This window comes from Papaver somniferum, chromosome 5 (assembly GCF_003573695.1).
Source record: "Papaver somniferum cultivar HN1 chromosome 5, ASM357369v1, whole genome shotgun sequence".
Classification (NCBI taxonomy): Eukaryota; Viridiplantae; Streptophyta; class Magnoliopsida; order Ranunculales; family Papaveraceae; genus Papaver; species Papaver somniferum.
In genome coordinates this window covers 47,073,389-47,090,121 of record NC_039362.1, presented here as the reverse complement: position 1 = coordinate 47,090,121, position 16,733 = coordinate 47,073,389, and positions in this window count along the sequence as shown.

Below are 16,733 nucleotides of genomic sequence, written 5' to 3'. Positions count from 1 at the left end.
GATATCATTACATGATTAAATTTTTCATGCCACTGTTTAGGTGCTTGTTTTAAACCATACAAAGATTTTTTCAGTTTGCATACTTTATCTTCAAAACCTTTCACAACAAAACCTTCAGGTTGGTCCATATAAATTTCTTCATTCAATTCACCATATAAAAAAGCAGTTTTAACATCCATCTGATGTATATGCAAATCATAAATAGAAGCAATAGCAATCAGCATCCGGATAGAAGTGATTCTAGTGACCGGTGAATAGGTATCAAAGAAATCTAATCCTTCCTGTTGTCTGTACCCCTTAGCTACCAACCTAGCTTTGTGTTTTTCTATAGTTCCATCTGTTCTAAGTTTCCTTTTGAAGACCCACTTTCAACCTATGGTTTTACTACCAGGAGGTAAGTCTACAAGCTCCCAAGTTTCATTTTGTTGAATGGAATCCCACTCATTATTTGAAGCTTCTTCCCAGAAGGGAGCTTCCGGAGAAGTCATAGCTTCCTTATAGGTTTGGGGTTCAGACTCTACCGTAAGAGTCACAAAATCTGGACCGAAACCTTTCTCGGTTCTGACCCTCTTACTTCTTCTAGGTTCGGTTTCAGCATCTAGAGACGGGGGTTGACTAGTCGAAGGAACATCTGAGAGTTCATCGCGGACCCTTTTATGAGGTCCAGACCCTAAAGGGAAAATGTGTTCGAAAAACACTGCATCTCTGGATTCCATTATGGTGTTCTCACCAATTACCATGAACCTATAAGCACTAGTGTGCTCAGGATATCCTAGGAAAACACAATCTACAGTTTTAGGTCCTAGTTTGGTTTTCTTGGAACGAGGAGTGGCCACCTTGGCCAAACACCCCCACACTTTAAAGTATGCATAGGACGGTTGTCTTCCTTTCCATAACTCATATGGAGTTTTGTCAGATTTCTTAAATGGAACTCGGTTCAAGATATAGCAAGCAGAGAGAATTGCTTCCCCCCACAGGTTCGAAGGTAGCCCTGAACTAGCTAACATAGCGTTCACCATATCTATGAGTGTTCGGTTTTTCCTTTCAGCTACTCCATTCGACTCAGGTGAACAAGGTGCAGTAGTTTCATGAATGATGCCATTAAGTTTGCAGAATTCTCCTATAGGTATCACATACTCACCGCCTCGGTCCGACCTAAGAGTTTTAATAGTAACACCTCTTTGGTTTTCTACTTCAAGTTTATATAATTTGAAAGCGTCTAAGGCTTCATATTTACTTCTAAGAAGATAAACCTGACAGTATCTTGAGTGATCATCTATAAAAGTGATGTACCATTTTTTACCTCCTCTAGTTGGTGTTGATTTCAAATCTCCCAAATCTGAGTGGATTAGTTCTAGGGGAGTTGTACTACGTTCAACCTTTTTGTTAAAGGGTTTTCTAGCATATTTAGATTCAACACAAATTTCACATTTATGACCTCTGTCAAAGTTTATTTTAGGAATGCAGCCTAATTTAGCAAGTCTTTCAATAGATTTGAAATTAACATGTCCTAGTCTATCATGCCAAACATGTGAGGAGTCACAAACATAAGCAGAAGAAGATGCATTATCATTCAAGTTCAAAGAAAGTACACTAAGCTTAATCATGTTATCAGTGACATATCATTTTCCTACGAAGTCACCACCTTTAGAGATTACAACTTTGTTAGACTCAGCTACAAATTTAAAACCTTTCCCAAGTAAGATGGTTTCTGAGATAAGATTCTTGCATATGTCCGGGACGTGATACACGTCATTCAATGCGAGAGTTTTTCCTGAAGTGAGCTTCATTTCAACCTTGCCTTTTCCTACCACTTTAGAGGTAGAAGAGTTTCCCATAAACAATTTCTCATCGTCTCCTACTTTGTTATAGGAGGAGAAAGCATTTCTGAACTTACAGACATGCCTGGTGGCTCCAGAATCAAGCCACCAGTCTCTCACATTGGTCACATTAGAGACAAGGTTGACTTCATACACCATGCCAGTAAAATATCCAGAATCATATACTGCGTTTGCCTTATTTTTTTGTTTAGGATCATTTTTGGTCTTTTAAGAAAAATAACATTTTGGACTGCCATCGTTTGAAGTCTTTGCCACTAAACTTTGGGGGTTTGTCTACAGTACTCTTTCCCATGTTGTTACAAAATATAGTAAAGAGGATATTGCCTTTAGATTGTTGGGTAAATTACTAATAATGTAACTGAGAAGAAGATACTTAGCTCAAACCGATGTTGCTGGAGATGCACAGAAAATGTAGAGGCACGTATACGATACGCTGTCCTAAAGGAAATATCGCCTGCCACTCCTCTGAGATGCTACAGCAGTTGGCGAGTCACCTCCAGGATACAACTACAGTTAGTACCCCTCAATGTAGCATACAATGAGGGTACCCTTAGAGCTTGGCAGAACTTAAAACAGTAGAAGAGATGTTTACAGAAAAACAGAGGGAGAGTAGAGATGTTTCTCTGTGGTGTGTCAAATGAGCTCAAGACTCCTCCCTTGTATAGTGTTTAAGACGTTACAAACGAGAGGAAAAATGCATGCAACCAAACCATGCGTATGACAGAAATACTGGTAATGTTGGGTTAAAAACAGTGTTGCTTTTGTCAGGCTTAGAGCAGTGTGTTGTCAAGAAGCCAAGCCAAACATGTACGGACAAGAAACCCAAAACAAGTACGTACAGACAAGAAAGCCAGGACAAACATGTGCAGACAAGGAAAGCAAGACAAACACGTACAGACAAGAAAGCCAAGACAAACATGTGCAGACAAAGAAGAAGATTCTTCTACATGTGTGTAAAACACGTACCAAAAGTTTCAGCAAAAAGATAGGATCTAATGAACCCGCACCCGCACCCGCACCCGCACCCGAGCCCGACCGGACGGACGGCGGCGGCGTGCGTGCTTCTGTGCGAAGCACCGCGCGTACGGGAAAGGCAACCTTGCCCTAGTCTAAGCCTTCCCTCCAAGCACAAAAGTCTAATGACCCAAGGGCCATGCCCTTATAGCCAATTCTATGGTATTTATGTCTAAAACTCTTTAGATTTTAGTCAATGTGGGACTATTGTTTTATCTATTCAAAAGAAAAAACAATTAATGGGCAATAGGTCTAGGGATCAAAACATAGTAATTTTAAAGCGTTTTTTCTAACAATCCCCCACATGAATGATAAAACATATCGACGAAATACGAGAAAACATAATACATCAATATTAGGCTAAGGTGTCCCAGAGATTGAACCTTAACATAGTGAGAGGTTACCGGAACTGCTTGTTGTTTCGGTGAACACAATGTCTTGAACCGTCAACAGTGAGTGCAATTCAGAAATAACAACCACACTTTGATGTCTCAAAGAAAAAGAAAGCTGCCAAGCTCTTGCCGTTGTGCCCGTTTTGGCCGTGGGCTAAATCCCGGACTTAATGAATGTCTCTAGAGAAAAAGCTCAAATTCTCATAGGAAGCGGCCCCACTTCCAACATCCACATAGGTGAGTCCATTAAGAGTGTCCTGCCACACTCCGCTTTAAGCAAAGCCATGGAACTCATTAATATCTTGACAGATCATCCTAAAACATGCAGGCAGCACTATCATACGGTTACACCATAGGGAGGGACAAAGATAGTGCTTTCTCTCGACATCACCAAAAATTAGTTATCTCATTGAACCTTGATCTTGGAGCTCCATTCACAAGGTTGAGTGTCCTTCATGGCGATTTATTCTATGAGCTTGAGTCCCATCCCCTTCGATGTGGATCTAACTACCTCTCTAGATAACCCTTTCGTCAAAGGATCTGCAATGTTCTCTTTAGACCTTACAAAGTATATAGAGATGATGCCAGTAGAGAGTAGTTGTTTCACTGTCTTGTGTCTTCTTCGAAGATGTATCGACTTTCCGTTGTATACACTATTCTTTGCGCATCTAATAGCAGCTTGACTGTCACAGTGGATTGCGATCGAAGACACAGGCTTGGGCCAGAGTGGAATTCCACCCAGGAAACCTCGTATCCATTCAGCTTCCTCTCCAGCTTTCTCCAAGGCTATAAACTCAGACTCCATGGTGGATCGGGCTATACATGTCTGTTTGGTAGACTTCCATGACACAGACGCACCACCAAGTGTGAAGATGTACCCACTAGTGGATTTGCACTCATCTGAGTCTGATATCCAGTTAGCATCACAATACCCTTCTAGCACAGCAGGATACTTCCCAAAACTTAAGCAATAGTTTGAAGTTCCTCTAAGGTACCGTAGAACTCTGTAGAGAGCATTCCAGTGATCCTGCCCAGGGTTGCAAGTGTACCTGCTTAATCTACTCACAGTATAGGCAATATCAGGTCTTGTACAGTTCATTAAATACATAAGACTGCCAATAACACGAGAATACTCAAGTTGATAAATACCCTCACCCTTGTTCTTTTTCAATTTGCAATTGGGATCATAAGGAGTAGTTGCAGGTTTAGCATATCTCTTAAGCACAGTTTCAACATAATGAGATTGACTAAGACTATATCCATCAGACATCTTTCTGATTTTCATCCCTAAGATTACATCAGCAGGGCCTAAGTCTTTCATGTCAAAGTTTTCGTTAAGCATGCTTTTAGTGGTATTAATACTATCAAGGTTACTACCTAATATGAGCATATCATCAACATATAGGCACACAATAACATGAGAATCATCCACAGATTTAATGTAAACACATTTATCAGATTCATTAACCTTGAAGCCATTAGATATCATTACATGATTAAATTTTTCATGCCACTGTTTAGGTGCTTGTTTTAAACCATACAAATATTTTTTCAGTTTGCATACTTTATCTTCAAAACCTTTCACAACAAAACCTTCAGGTTGGTCCATATAAATTTCTTCATTCAATTCACCATATAAAAAAGCAGTCTTAACATCCATCTGATGTATATGCAAATCATAAATAGAAGCAATAGCAATCAGCATCCGGATAGAAGTGATTCTAGTGACCGGTGAATAGGTATCAAAGAAATCTAATCCTTCCTGTTGTCTGTACCCCTTAGCTACCAACCTAGCTTTGTGTTTTTCTATAGTTCCATCTGTTCTAAGTTTCCTTTGAAGACCCACTTGCAACCTATGGTTTTACTACCAGGAGGTAAGTCTACAAGGTCCCAAGTTTCATTTTGTTGAATGGAATCCCACTCATTAATTGAAGCTTCTTCCCAGAAGGGAGCTTCCGGAGAGGTCAAAGCTTCCTTATAAGTTTGGGGTTCAGTCTCTACCGTAAGAGTCACAAAATCTGGACCATAACTTTTCTCGGTTCTGACCCTCTTACTTCTTCTAGGTTCGGTTTCAGCATCTAGAGACGGGGGTTGACTAGTCGAAGGAACATCTGAGAGATCATCGCGGACCCTTTTATGAGGTCCAGACCCTAAAGGGAAAATGTGTTCGAAAAACACTGCATCTCTGGATTCCATTATGGTGTTCTCACCAATTACCATGAACCTATAAGCACTAGTGTGCTCAGGATATCCTAGGAAAACACAATCTACAGTTTTAGGTCCTATTTTGGTTTTTTGGAACGAGGAGTGGCCACCTTGGCCAAACACCCCCACACTTTAAAGTATGCATAGGACGGTTGTCTTCCTTTCCATAACTCATATGGAGTTTTGTCGGATTTCTTAAATGGAACTCGGTTCAAGATATAGCATGCAGAGAGAATTGCTTCCCCCCACAGGTTCGAAGGTAGCCCTGAACTAGCTAACATAGCGTTCACCATATCTATGAGTGTTCGGTTTTTCCTTTCATCTACTCCATTCGACTCAGGTGAAGAAGGTGCAGTAGTTTCATGAATGATGCCATTAAGTTTGCAGAATTCTCCTATAGGTATCACATACTCACCGCCTCGGTCCGACCTAAGAGTTTTAATAGTAACACCTCTTTGGTTTTCTACTTCAAGTTTATATAATTTGAAAGCGTCTAAGGCTTCATATTTACTTCTAAGAAGATAAACCTGACAGTATCTTGAGTGATCATCTATAAAAGTGATGTACCATTTTTTACCTCCTCTAGTTGGTGTTGATTTCAAATCTCCCAAATCTGAGTGGATTAGTTCTAGGGGAGTTGTACTACGTTCAACCTTTTTGTTAAAGGGTTTTCTAGCATATTTAGATTCAACAAAAATTTCACATTTATGACCTCTGTCAAAGTTTATTTTAGCAATGCAGCCTAATTTAGCAAGTCTTTCAATAGATTTGAAATTAACATGTCCTAGTCTATCATGCCAAACATGTGAGGAGTCACAAACATAAGCAGAAGAAGATGCATTATCATTCAAGTTCAAAGAAAGTACACTAAGCTTAATCATGTTATCAGTGACATATCCTTTTCCTACGAAATCACCACCTTTAGAGATTACAACCTTGTTAGACTCAGCTACAAATTTAAAACCTTTCCCAAGTAAGATGGTTTCTGAGATAAGATTCTTGCATATGTCCGGGACGTGATACACGTCATTCAATGCGAGAGTTTTTCCTGAAGTGAGTTTCAATTCAACCTTGCCTTTTCCCACCACTTTAGAGGTAGAAGAGTTTCCCATAAACAATTTCTCATCGTCTCCTGCTTTGTTATAGGAGGAGAAAGCATTTCTGAATTTACAGACATGCCTAGTAGCTCCAGAATCAAGCCACCAGTCTCTCACATTGGTCACATTAGAGACAAGGTTGACTTCAGACACCATGCCAGTAAAATATCCAGAATCATCTACTACGTTTGCCTTATTTTTCTGTTTAGGATCATTTTTGGTCTTTTTAGGTGCCCTGCAATCTTTGGCCATATGACCAGTTTTCCCACAGTTATAGCAGTCGCCTTTGATGGTGTTTTTGGAGACACCACCCTTTGGCTTAAGATGGTTACCTTTGGAGTTACGTTGTTTGTTACGTTTACCATTTTTGCTGGATTCTCCTTGCCTTTTCTTTGACGCAGCATTATCGTCCAGGACATGAGCTTTGTTGGACATGTCTTTGCTCAGCATCAGGATTTTGTCCTTGCAGCACAGAAGTTCCTCCACCTGGATCTTTTTCCCCAGCTCCACCATGGTGATTTCGCGATTCTTGTGTCGCAGCCTCCTCTTGTACTCGTTCCATGAGGATGGTAGCTTTTCAATCACTGCAGATACCTGTAGAGATTCATCAATATGCATGCCTTCAACAAGAATTTCGTTGATGAGTAGATGGAGTTCGACGAATTGTTCTACAACAGGCTTTTCATCAGTCATCTTATATTCCAGGAACCTAGCCACCAAGAACTTCTTGCTTCCAGCAGCTTCAGCAAGATATTTTTCTTCTAGGGCTTCCCATAAATCAAAAGCAGTAAAATTCTCTTTTGCATTATAAAAGTCGTACAAGGAGTCATCCAGACAGTTAAGAATATGGTTTTTGCACATGTAATTTTTCCTAGTCCACCTATCCAGTCTATCTTCATAACCACGGTCATGAAGCCTTCTTGAGGGTCTTTCTAAGGAAACTTCATCTAGCCTTTGGTCTTTTAAGAAGAATAACATTTTGGACTGCCATCGTTTAAAGTCTTTGCCACTAAACTTTGGGGGTTTGTCTACAGTACTCTTTCCCATGTTGTTACAAAATATAGTAAAGAGGATATTGCCTTTAGATTGTTGGAGAAAGTACTAATAATGTAACTGTAACTGAGAAGAAGATACTTAGCTCAAAATAATGTTGCTGATGTTGCTGCACAGAGAATGTAGAGGCACGTAAACTACGCTGTCCTAAAGGCAATATCGCCTGCCACTCCTCTGAGATGCTACAGCAGTTGGCGAGTCACCTCCAGGATACAACTACAGTTAGTACCCCTCAATGTAGCATACAAAGAGGGTACCCTTAGAGCTTGGCAGAACTTAAAACAGTAGAAGAGATGTTTACAGAAAAACAGAAGGAGAGTAGAAGAGATGTTTCTCTGTGGTGTGTAAAATGAGCTCAAGACTCCTCCCTTATATAGTGTTTAAGACGTTACAAACGAGAGGAAAAATGCATGCAACCAAACCATGCGTATGACAGAAATACTGGTAATGTTGGGTTAAAAACAGTGTTGCTTTTGTCAGGCTTAGAGCAGTGTGTTGTCAAGAAGCCAAGCCAAACATGTATGGACAAGAAACCCAAAACAAATACGTACAGACAAGAAAGCCAGGACAAACATGTGCAGACAAGGAAATCAAGACAAACACGTATAGAAAAGAAAGCCAAGACAAACATGTGCAGACAAAGAAGAAGATTCTTCTACATGTGTGTAAAACACGTACCAAAAGTTTCAGCAAAAAGATAGGATCTAATGAACCCACACCCACACCCGAACCCGAACCCGAGCCGACCGACCGACCGGATGGACGGCGGCGGCGTGCGTGCTTCTGTGCGAAGCACCGCGCGTACGGGAAAGGAAACCTTGCCCTAGTCTAAGCCTTCCCTCCAAGCACAAAAGTCTAATGACCTAAGGGCCATGCCCTTATAGCAAATTCTATGGTATTTATGTCTAAAACTCTTTAGATTTTAGTCAATGTGGGACTATTGTTTTATCTATTCAAAAGAAAAAACAATTAATGGGCAATAGGTCTAGGGATCAAAACATAGTCCAAGGAAAAATTGGTAATTTTAAAGCGTTTTTTCTAACAATCCCCCACATGAATGATAAAACATATCGACGAAATACGAGAAAACATAATACATCAATATTAGGCTAAGGTGTCCCAGAGATTGAACCTTAACATAGTGAGAGGTTACCGGAACTGCTTGTTGTTTCGGTGAACACAATGTCTTGAACCGTCAACAGTGAGTGCAATTCAGAAATAACAACCACACTTTGATGTCTCAAAGAAAAAAAAAAGCTGCCAAGCTCTTGCCGTTGTGCCCGTATTGGCCGTGGGCTAAATCCCGGACTTAATGAATGTCTCTAGAGAAAAAGCTCAAATTCTCATAGGAAGCGGCCCCACTTCCAACATCCACATAGGTGAGTCCATTAAGAGTGTCCTGCCACACTCCGCTTTAAGCAAAGCCATGGAACTCATTAAGATCTTGACAGATCATCCTAAAACATGCAGGCATCACTATCATACGGTTACACCATAGGGAGGGACAAAGATAGTGCTTTCTCTCGACATCACCAAAAATTAGTTATCTCATTGAACCCTGATCTTGGAGCTCCGTTCACAAGGTTGAGTGTCCTTCATGGCGATTTATTCTATGAGCTTGAGTCCCATCCCTTCGATGTGGATCTAACTACCTCTCTAGATAACCCTTTCGTCAAAGGATCTGCAATATTCTCTTTAGACCTTACAAAGTCTATAGAGATGATGCCAGTAGAGAGTAGTTGTTTCACTGTCTTGTGTCTTCTTCGAAGATGTATAGACTTTCCGTTGTATACACTATTCTTTGCGCATCCAATAGCAGCTTGACTGTCACAGTGGATTGCGATCGAAGACACAGGCTTGGGCCAGAGTGGAATTCCACCCAGGAAACCTCGTATCCATTCAGCTTCCTCTCCAGCTTTCTCCAAGGCTATAAACTCAGACTCCATGGTGGATCGGGCTATACATGTCTGTTTGGTAGACTTCCATGACACAGACGCACCACCAAGTGTGAAGATGTACCCACTAGTGGATTTGCACTCATCTGAGTCTGATATCCAGTTAGCATCACAATACCCTTCTAGCACAGCAGGATACTTCCCAAAACTTAAGCAATAGTTTGAAGTTCCTCTAAGGTACCGTAGAACTCTGTAGAGAGCATTCCAGTGATCCTGCCCAGGGTTGCAAGTGTACCTGCTTAATCTACTCACAGTATAGGCAATATCAGGTCTTGTACAGTTCATTAAATACATAAGACTGCCAATAACACGAGAATACTCAAGTTGATAAATACCCTCACCCTTGTTCTTTTTCAATTTGCAATTGGGATCATAAGGAGTAGTTGCAGGTTTAGCATTTTCATGATTAAATCTCTTAATCACAGTTTCAACATAATGAGATTGACTAAGACTATATCCATCAGACATCTTTCTGATTTTCATCCCTAAGATTACATCAGCAGGGCCTAAGTCTTTCATGTCAAAGTTTTCGTTAAGCATGCTTTTAGTGGTATTAATACTATCAAGGTTACTACCTAATATGAGCATATCATCAACATATAGGCACACAATAACATGAGAATCATCCACAGATTTAATGTAAACACATTTATCAGATTCATTAACCTTGAAGCCATTAGATATCATTACATGATTAAATTTTTCATGCCACTGTTTAGGTGCTTGTTTTAAACCATACAAATATTTTTTCAGTTTGCATACTTTATCTTCAAAACCTTTCACAACAAAACCTTCAGGTTGGTCCATATAAATTTCTTCATTCAATTCACCATATAAAAATGCAGTCTTAACATCCATCTGATGTATATGCAAATCATAAATAGAAGCAATAGCAATCAGCATCCGGATAGAAGTGATTCTAGTGACCGGTGAATAGGTATCAAAGAAATCTAATCCTTCCTGTTGTCTGTACCCCTTAGCTACCAACCTAGCTTTGTGTTTTTCTATAGTTCCATCTGTTCTAAGTTTCCTTTTGAAGACCCACTTGCAACCTATGGTTTTACTACCAGGAGGTAAGTCTACAAGGTCCCAAGTTTCATTTTGTTGAATGGAATCCCACTCATTAATTGAAGCTTCTTCCCAGAAGGGAGCTTCGGGAGAGGTCAAAGCTTCCTTATAAGTTTGGGGTTCAGTCTCTACCGTAAGAGTCACAAAATCTGGACCATAACTTTTCTCGGTTCTGACCCTCTTACTTCTTCTAGGTTCGGTTTCAGCATCTAGAGACGGGGGTTGACTAGTCGAAGGAACATCTGAGAGATCATCGCGGACCCTTTTATGAGGTCCAGACCCTAAAGGGAAAATGTGTTCGAAAAACACTGCATCTCTGGATTCCATTATGGTGTTCTCACCAATTACCATGAACCTATAAGCACTAGTGTGCCCAGGATATCCTAGGAAAACACAATCTACAGTTTTAGGTCCTAGTTTGGTTTTCTTGGAACGAGGAGTGGCCACCTTGGCCAAACACCCCCACACTTTAAAGTATGCATAGGACGGTTGTCTTCATTTCCATAACTCATATGGAGTTTTGTCGGATTTCTTAAATGGAACTCGGTTCAAAATATAGCAAGCAGAGAGAATTGCTTCCCCCCACAGGTTCGAAGGTAGCCCTGAACTAGCTAACATAGCGTTCACCATATCTATGAGTGTTCGGTTTTTCCTTTCAGCTACTCCATTCGACTCAGGTGAAGAAGGTGCAGTAGTTTCATGAATGATGCCATTAAGTTTGCAGAATTCTCCTATAGGTATCACATACTCACCGCCTCGGTCCGACCTAAGAGTTTTAATAGTGACACCTCTTTGGTTTTCTACTTCAAGTTTATATAATTTGAAAGCGTCTAAGGCTTCATCTTTACTTCTAAGAAGATAAACCTGACAGTATCTTGAGTGATCATCTATAAAGTGATGTACCATTTTTTACCTCCTCTACTTGGTGTTGATTTCAAATATCCCAAATCTGAGTGGATTAGTTCTAGGGGAGTTGTACTACGTTCAACCTTTTTGTTAAAGGGTTTTCTAGCATATTTAGATTCAACACAAATTTCACATTTATGACCTCTGTCAAAGTTTATTTTAGGAATGCAGCCTAATTTAGCAAGTCTTTCAATAGATTTGAAATTAACATGTCCTAGTCTATCATGCCAAACATGTGAGGAGTCACAAACATAAGCAGAAGAAGATGCATTATCATTCAAGTTCAAAGAAAGTACACTAAGCTTAATCATGTTATCAGTGACATATCCTTTTCCTACGAAATCACCACCTTTAGAGATTACAACCTTGTTAGACTCAGCTACAAATTTAAAACCTTTCCCAAGTAAGATGGTTTCTGAGATAAGATTCTTGCATATGTCCGGGACGTGATACACGTCATTCAATGCGAGAGTTTTTCCTGAAGTGAGTTTCAATTCAACCTTGCCTTTTCCCACCACTTTAGAGGTAGAAGAGTTTCCCATAAACAATTTCTCATCGTCTCCTACTTTGTTATAGGAGGAGAAAGCATTTCTGAATTTACAGAATGCCTAGTGGCTCCAGAATCAAGCCACCAGTCTCTCACATTGGTCACATTAGAGACAAGGTTGACTTCAGACACCATGCCAGTAAAATATCCAGAATCATCTACTACGTTTGCCTTATTTTTCTGTTTAGGATCATTTTTGGTCTTTTTAGGTGCCCTACAGTCCTTGGCCATATGACCAGTTTTCCCACAGTTATAGCAGTCGCCTTTGATGGTGTTTTTGGAGACACCACCCTTTGGCTTAAGATGGTTACCTTTGGAGTTACGCTGTTTGTTACGTTTACCATTTTTGCTGGATTCTCCGTGCCTTTTCTTTGACGCAGCATTATCGTCCAGGACATGAGCTTTGTTTGACATGTCTTTGCTCAGCATCAGGCTCTTGTCTTTGCAGCACAGAAGTTCCTCCACCTGGATCTTTTTCCCCAGCTCCACCATGGTGATTTCACGATTCTTGTGTCGCAGCCTCCTCTTGTAGTCGTTCCATGAGGGTGGTAGCTTTTCAATCACTACAGATACTTGTAGAGATTCATCAATATGCATGCCTTCAGCAAGAATTTCGTTGATGAGTAGCTGGAGTTCGACGAATTGTTCTACAACAGGCTTTTCATCAGTCATCTTATATTCCAGGAACCTAGCCACCAAGAACTTCTTGCTTCCAGCAGCTTCAGCAAGATATTTTTCTTCTAGGGCTTCCCATAAATCAAAAGCAGTAAAATTCTCTTTTGCATTATAAAAGTCGTACAAGGAGTCATCCAGACAGTTAAGAATATGGTTTTTGCACATGTAATTTTTCCTAGTCCACCTATCCAGTCTATCTTCATAACCACGGTCATGAAGCCTTCTTGAGGGTCTTTCTAAGGCAACTTCATCTAGCCTTTGGTCTTTTAAGAAGAATAACATTTTGGACTGCCATCGTTTAAAGTCTTTGCCACTAAACTTTGGGGGTTTGTCTACAGTACTCTTTCCCATGTTGTTACAAAATATAGTAAAGAGGATATTGCCTTTAGATTGTTGAGATAAAATACTAATAAAGTAACTGAGAAGAAGATACTTAGCACAAAATAATGTTGTTGATGTTGCTGCACAGAGAATGTAGAGGCACGTAGACTACGCTGTCCTAAAGGCAATATCGCCTGCCACTCCTCTGAGATGCTATAGCAGTTGGCGAGTCACCTCCAGGATACAACTACAGTTAGTACCCCTCAATGTAGCATACAATGAGGGTACCCTTAGAGCTTGGCAGAACTTAAAACAGTAGAAGAGATGTTTACAGAAAAACAGAGGGAGAGTAGAAGAGATGTTTCTCTGTGGTGTGTCAAATGAGCTCAAGACTCCTCCCTTATATAGTGTTTAAGACGTTACAAACGAGAGGAAAAATGCATGCAACCAAACCATGCGTATGACAGAAATACTGGTAATGTTGGGTTAAAAACAGTGTTGTTTTTGTCAGGCTTAGAGCAGTGTGTTGTCAAGAAGCCAAGCCAAACATGTACGGACAAGAAACCCAAAACAAATACGTACAGACAAGAAATCCAGGACAAACATGTGCAGACAAGGAAAGCAAGACAAACACGTACAGACAAGAAAGCCAAGACAAACATGTGCAGACAAAGAAGAAGATTCTTCTACATGTGTGTAAAACACGCACCAAAAGTTTCAGCAAAAAGATAGGATCTAATGAACCCACACCCACACCCGAACCCGAACCCGAGCCCGACCCGACCGACCGGATGGACGGCGGCGGCGTGCGTGCTTCTGTGCGAAGCACCGCGCGTACGGGAAAGGCAACCTTGCCCTAGTCTAAGCCTTCCCTCCAAGCACAAAAGTCTAATGACCCAAGGGCCATGCCCTTATAGCCAATTCTATGGTATTTATGTCTAAAAATCTTTAGATTTTAGTCAATGTGGGACTATTGTTTTATCTATTCAAAAGAAAAAACAATTAATGGGCAATAGGTCTAGGGATCAAAACATAGTCCATGGAAAAATTGGTAATTTTAAAGCGTTTTTTCTAACAATCCCCCACATGAATGATAAAACATATCGACGAAATACGAGAAAACATAATACATCAATATTAGGCTAAGGTGTCCCAGAGATTGAACCTTAACATAGTGAGAGGTTACCGGAACTGCTTGTTGTTTCGGTGAACACAATGTCTTGAACCGTCAACAGTGAGTGCAATTCAGAAATAACAACCACACTTTGATGTCTCAAAGAAAAAGAAAGCTGCCAAGCTCTTGCCGTTGTGCCTGTTTTGGCCGTGGGCTAAATCCCGGACTTAATGAATGTCTCTAGAGAAAAAGCTCAAATTCTCATAGGAAGCGGCCCCACTTCCAACATCCACATAGGTGAGTCCATTAAGAGTGTCCTGCCACACTCCGCTTTAAGCAAAGCCATGGAACTCATTAATATCTTGACAGATCATCCTAAAACATGCAGGCAGCACTATCATACGGTTACACCATAGGGAGGGACAAAGATAGTGCTTTCTCTCGACATCACCAAAAATTAGTTATCTCATTGAACCTTGATCTTGGAGCTCCATTCACAAGGTTGAGTGTCCTTCATGGCGATTTATTCTATGAGCTTGAGTCCCATCCCCTTCGATGTGGATCTAACTACCTCTCTAGATAACCCTTTCGTCAAAGGATCTGCAATGTTCTCTTTAGACCTTACAAAGTATATAGAGATGATGCCAGTAGAGAGTAGTTGTTTCACTGTCTTGTGTCTTCTTCGAAGATGTATCGACTTTCCGTTGTATACACTATTCTTTGCGCATCCAATAGCAGCTTGACTGTCACAGTGGATTGCGATCGAAGACACAGGCTTGGGCCAGAGTGGAATTCCACCCAGGAAACCTCGTATCCATTCAGCTTCCTCTCCAGCTTTCTCCAAGGCTATAAACTCAGACTCCATGGTGGATCGGGCTATACATGTCTGTTTGGTAGACTTCCATGACACAGACGCACCACCAAGTGTGAAGATGTACCCACTAGTGGATTTGCACTCATCTGAGTCTGATATCCAGTTAGCATCACAATACCCTTCTAGCACAGCAGGATACTTCCCAAAACTTAAGCAATAGTTTGAAGTTCCTCTCAGGTACCGTAGAACTCTGTAGAGAGCATTCCAGTGATCCTGCCCAGGGTTGCAAGTGTACGTGCTTAATCTACTCACAGTATAGGCAATATCAGGTCTTGTACAGTTCATTAAATACATAAGACTGCCAATAACACGAGAATACTCAAGTTGATAAATACCCTCACCCTTGTTCTTTTTCAATTTGCAATTGGGATCATAAGGAGTAGTTGCAGGTTTAGCATTTTCATGATTAAATCTCTTAAGCACAGTTTCAACATAATGAGATTGACTAAGACTATATCCATCAGACATCTTTCTGATTTTCATCCCTAAGATTACATCAGCAGGGCCTAAGTCTTTCATGTCAAAGTTTTCGTTAAGCATGCTTTTAGTGGTATTAATACTATCAAGGTTACTACCTAATATGAGCATATCATCAACATATAGGCACACAATAACATGAGAATCATCCACAGATTTAATGTAAACACATTTATCAGATTCATTAACCTTGAAGCCCAAAACAAATACGTACAGACAAGAAAGCCAGGACAAACATGTGCAGACAAGGAAAGCAAGACAAACACGTACAGACAAGAAAGCCAAGACAAACATGTGCAGACAAAGAAGAAGATTCTTCTACATGTGTGTAAAACACGTACCAAAAGTTTCAGCAAAAAGATAGGATCTAATGAACCCACACCCACACCCGAACCCGGGCCCGACCCCGACCCGACCGACCGGACGGACGGCGGCGGCGTGTGTGCTTCTGTGCGAAGCACCGCGCGTACGGGAAAGGCAACCTTGCCCTAGTCTAAGCCTTCCCTCCAAGCACAAAAGTCTAATGACCCAAGGGCCATGCCCTTATAGCCAATTCTATGGTATTTATGTCTAAAACTATTTAGATTTTAGTCAATGTGGGACTATTGTTTTATCTATTCAAAAGAAAAAACAATTAATGGGCAATAGGTCTAGGGATCAAAACATAGTCCATGGAAAAATTGGTAATTTTAAAGCGTTTTTTCTAACAATCCCCCACATGAATGATAAAACATATCGACGAAATACGAGAAAACATAATACATCAATATTAGGCTAAGGTGTCCCAGAGATTGAACCTTAACATAGTGAGAGGTTACAGGAACTGCTTGTTGTTTCGGTGAACACAATGTCTTGAACCGTCAACAGTGAGTGTAATTCAGAAATAACAACCACACTTTGATGTCTCAAAGAAAAAAAAAGGTTGCCAAGCTCTTGCCGTTGTGCCCGTTTTGGCCGTGGGCTAAATCCCGGACTTAATGAATGTCTCTAGAGAAAAAGCTCAAATTCTCATAGGAAGCGGCCCCACTTCCAACATCCACATAGGTGAGTCCATTAAGAGTGTCCTGCCACACTCCGCTTTAAGCAAAGCCATGGAACTCATTAATATCTTGACAGATCATCCTAAAACATGCAGGCAGCACTATCATACGGTTACACCATAGGGAGGGACAAAGATAGTGCTTTCTCTCGACA